This window comes from Hypomesus transpacificus, chromosome 22, assembly GCF_021917145.1.
Source record: "Hypomesus transpacificus isolate Combined female chromosome 22, fHypTra1, whole genome shotgun sequence".
Lineage (NCBI taxonomy): Eukaryota > Metazoa > Chordata > Actinopteri > Osmeriformes > Osmeridae > Hypomesus > Hypomesus transpacificus.
Window position 1 is genome coordinate 7135153 of NC_061081.1, and position 5188 is coordinate 7140340.

Sequence of the window (5188 nt, forward strand, 5' to 3'; positions counted from 1 at the left end):
CCTCTCCTCTCTTAATCTCTCCCCACACCAACTCATCTGAAAATTAAAAGTTGTTCGTGATCAACATATTTTTCTTTTACACTTTTCTTACCCTTTTATTTCCTCAAAGAACCTATGTGAGATAGATTCCATTTATGAACAATACACAACCCCAAAACACACACAGAACCACAAAAATACATTCTTCTGAGCCATGCACTCCCAAAACCAAATCTGATGTGTCCAGTTTTGGGGAAAAACTGAGTTTAAAAGACAGACAAATTGGGGGAAAAAAGAGGAACAGGAGGCAAACTGGCTTGGGAAGTCAAGTGGAGAAACAAAGATCAGACATCAATGTTGCACTAAGGGCTATAAATAGGCATGCATGCACAAAAAAATACATCTATTTTGGGGCATAATGAGAGAGCCAGTCATGTGACGCAAACACAAGAGAAGTGACGGCCAACATCCAGCAGCCATGATCTGAGTCATTTCTTTTCCCCCCTACATCTCTCATTTGCCAAAAGCTGAGGGGTATTATAAGAGCAACATACCAGTTTACAGTCCCTAGTTAGCAACTCCAAATATATTTAAATTGTGGTAATGCTAGTTTAACAAACTAATCCTTGCATTTGGAGGTGTATATCAACATTAAGTGTCACATTTGACACTTTCATGGGTGCAATCAAAGGTGTACTCCCTGTTTTTTTAGTTGAATCTGCATAGCTTTACATTGAAAACTTAGTTCATGGAACCAGCCTCTACCTCCTTTTACCTCCTTTTCGTTTCCCCCGATAGTTCCACAGAGCTGATTTCAGGGCTTGGATCCAGCTCTGTGGAACACAGTCATCTTCAAGGGGTAATTGGAACATAATGGAACATTTTCGGTGTCCAAGTCAGCCCCATTTGCCACTCCTCACCTTATGGACCACCATCTCAAAGGCTTCTCTTTTGGGCTGCCTTTTGTCCTTGCTTCACGACCTTTCCCTCTCCTCCTCCTCAACACTCCCCACTTTCCCTCACTTCCTCAATGTTAGAATTTTCTCATTTTGGCTGTTGATTGATTGCCCTGATGGACTTTTGTACAAATATGTCGCAAAGGTAACAACCTCCCAGCCATAAACCTGAAAGACTTCAGTTGGGCCCTTGATATTTGATTTTTGCTGTCCATCAACAGATAAATATATAACATATCTCTCAATCTCAACTGAGATTACAAATATTTTTCTTTAAGATACAATAGGAATCAAGTATAGCCTAAATGTAATATTGAATGTTTATGACATAAATCAATCTGATTACTTTGAGAAAGCAGAATATCACCTCAGTAGGCTTTGCACTTTGTATAGTTTTATTTTACAGGGTTACACTACTATGTTTAAGATTGTTGGTATCCGGGCAGGACATTTTGAGCATTTTCATTTCCTAGTGCTGTTTTCCAGCCATAAATCTTGCCTTGATTAGCTAACTTGTGTGTATTTGTGTATGTCTTTTTACAAATATGTTGTAGGTAACTTTAGAATCAGTGTGTAGGTTAATGCTCTTCTGTCAGTACCACACTCCCGAGTCTTTAATTGCCCTAGATACACTTTACTTACAGTGACAAAAACAAGGTTAGGGTGACAAGTGGCATTTGTAATTGTTGTGTGTGTAGGGCATTTGTATTGTGTACTTATTGACTCAGATGAGGTACTGTAATTGAGTAAAATCATGAGAATGTGATTTGTCTCGTCTTTCATCTTCTCCAATGACCAAATATGTAATAAATACATACAATGTAAGTAATTCAGTACTACATAACATGTATTGTCATTTGATTTCAAATGTTTGTATTCATGTTTTGTTGTTATTGCATGCCTAGGTCAGACAACCTTCGTCAGTCATCATCACTCATCATTTATGGAAGGCAGGGGTCATAGAAGGGTCATATGGAGCATGTTGTGGCCAACATTGTCGACCGCCACCCACCAAACCTGTATCAGGGAAAGGCTAATGATTTGAATGTGGGGGATTTCCTACACAATCTAACAACCGTATTACATACCTTATAGCAAATCTGGTATCCCAAATGTAATCGTGCCTCTGTCATTGCTCTTTGTCTAGGTGCTCTGTGTGTCCATCCTATCTTTGGTCTGCCTGGGCCACTCTCCCTCCCCTCCCTCCCTCTCTCTCTCTCTCTCTCTCTCTCTCTCTCTCTCTCTCTCTCTCTCTCCCCTCCCTCTCTCTCTCTCTCTCTCTCTCTCTCTCTCTCTCGTCTCTCTCTCTCTCTCTCTTTCTCTCTCTAAACAGCCTTCTCCATAAGGAGCAGCAGCTGTAGGCCTCCCTGAGGCCTCCCTGAAGGGACCATTTCATTTCAGACTGGTCACTCAAGGCTCCAGTCAATCAGTCAGTCCACTGGGGATCCCCTCAACTCTACAATCTCAACAAGGTTTAGGTAGCTCAAATGCACAAGGGGCAGCAGAAATCATAGAGGCACAGACATACAGAGAGTAACTGACCTTGTAGACCTCCAACCCCTAGACAACAGGGAGTAGGGTGTGGTAGAAGAGAGAGAGAGAGTGAGAGAGAGAGAGAGAGAGAGAGATTACTGAGGAGCTACCCTTACAATGTTGTGCCTATTAAATTGCTGAAGTAATTTATTGTTATGTTAATTTTAGTTGTTTTGTGTTTAAACCACTTAGATGTTTTCAGGCTGGTATCTAACAAGTAGACTACTTTTACAAGGAACAGAAGGTATCTAAAAAATGGGTCATACAATTCAAAGTTAGTACTTTTTGCAAAGCATGGCTAAGATAGTTTTACTGATTCAATTGTTCCAAAAATTTAAAATCCTTCAAAGCACCTTCCTTTCCCACAAAATGTACAATCTCTTCATTTCTCTAAAGCTTTAAAATGTGATTTAATTAATACCTTACTCCACCACTCCCTTCACCATTCCTCCTTCTTGGAATAACCTTACAGTTCCATGTCTGGATTTCAAGGTGAGAAACAGCTGCATAGACATAACAGTGAGCACCCAGACTCAATGGGTGGATGTTTTACGTCTGTTGTGGCTTCAAAGGCAACCTGATACACCCATAGGTTCTCACACAGACATACTGGTACACTGGTACATGAGTGTGCACGCAGGCACACGCAGACATGTGTAGGGAATACATGCTGGTACTTCCTCTGTTGAGTGGTACTTGAAGTCAACACGTGTTCTCTAAAGTAACAAATATATGTGTTGTAGTCACTGAAGCACCAAGATGGCCATAGTATTACAAAGCTTGTGTGAAGAATTTTAATTTACATCATTGTCTTGATTGAAGCTCTCAAGTAAAAAATGTATTCTCTAATGTTTTTTTTATTCACCTATTGCAAAGATATTTTGCCAAAGTAACTTCAAAGAAATTTCAGAAGTGATGGACTAAATATAATCCTATAACCTACTATAATCACTTTTACAAAGTTAGCCCTACCAACCATTGCAGTTATGCAAAAATGTCCTTGGAAACAATATTAATTAAAAAGGGATCGCAAGGATAGTAGGAAAAACAAAGACAGACTACTGGAGAACATTTAGGTTTATTGGGTTATCATTGGCTTTATTCACTGAAAATCAAACAAAATACTAAATTTTGACTGAACCTCAATTTCAAAATGCTCCATACATCAGAAACACAAACCTGCCTTTCTCTTGAGTGGGGCCAATCTGAAACTCGTGTTTTTAAGTGTGTACAGATTGGCTAAAGAAAGTCAGGTTTCATTCAAATGGTTAAGTAAGTGCCGATCGAGACAAAACTGGACTGTTGGGGAACAGACCGTTTGCTAGCCTTGCTGGAGAGACAGGGCAGGGGTGTAAGAGTGTGTGTATGTGCGTGTTAGTGTGTTTTGTGAGAAAGAGAGAGAGAGAGAGAGAGAGAGAAGAGAGAGAGAGAGAGAGAGAGAGAGAGAAAGAGAGAGAGAGAGAGAAAGAGAGAGAGAGAGAGAGAGAAAGAGAGAGAGAAAGAGAGAAAGAGAGAGAGAGAGAGAGAGAGAGAGAGAGAGAGAGAGAGAGAGAGAGAGAGAGAGAGAGAAAAAAAAAATAAAAGAAAGAGAGAAAGAGAGAAAGAGAGAAAGAGAGAAAGAGAGAGGGAGAGAGAGAGAGATGGGGGAGGGGTTGAGAAAAACTCAGCTACACAAAGGCAGTGCTAGCTTTCCATCGCTGGCTTACTAATCGCCTCTTTGTTGTGCTCGATGCATGCCTGTCAACTGTCACATGACTGTGTTTCCATGGCAACTGGGGTCTGAGTAATCATTTGCGCAATGACCTTTATTCCCCAGAGGGAAGGGGAGGGGGAGGTTAAAATGAAAGCGGAGCCAGCAAAAGCTGAAAGGGAGGGAGGGAAAAAGGAGGAAAGGGGAAGCGGGGGAAGGGGAGGAGGGGTGGTGAGCAGCAGAGCAAGGCAGTGGGGACCCAGACAAAAAAAAAGAAAAAGGAAAAAAAGAAAATTATTTTCTCTCTGCAGCACTGAGAAGAATCCGTTGGTTTGGTTAGATAACGCAGAAAACTCGCTCAAAAAAGAAAGGAAAAGAGAGAGAGAGAGTCAGGATGGGTGAAGATCGAGGGGCACAGTGAAAGATAGAAAAGATAAAAAATTGTAGTATAGGGAAAGGGATGGTGAATAGTGTTGCTCCCTTGTTCTGAGAGAAGAAGAGAGGACTGGAAGTAGAAGAGAGAGGGAGAGAGAGTCTATTCAAACCACACCATTGCTTGCTTGGAAAAGTGGGCTCACAGGGCAACAAGCTCTCTCTTTCTTCAGCCTGTGTGAGAAATGCATTCTGGGAAACAGGCTCACAGACTCATTGCCTGCAAAAACAGCAGATCTGTCCACCACATGCAGCATATAATATTGATCTGCATAGAACTGAATGACTGCTTGGATCACAACGTCAATAATTACCATGTTCACCATGACTAGTGAACACAAAATTGTGCGTCAAAAATAACATTACTCTGGGCTCTGACTATGTAATTAGTAGTTTTCTTTTAAATAGAACCAACTTTTTTACAAAATAGAACTGTTAAAATTGGAACCAAGATGACCCGACAATCTTCTCAGAACACTTGGAGTTTGGGAGGGCGAGAGACTAACCATATTGGCCATCAGGGACCCACTCAGTATCCAATCAGGCAACAACCACACCAATACCCAACTTACACAATAAGACTGATTCCAGGTTTTGG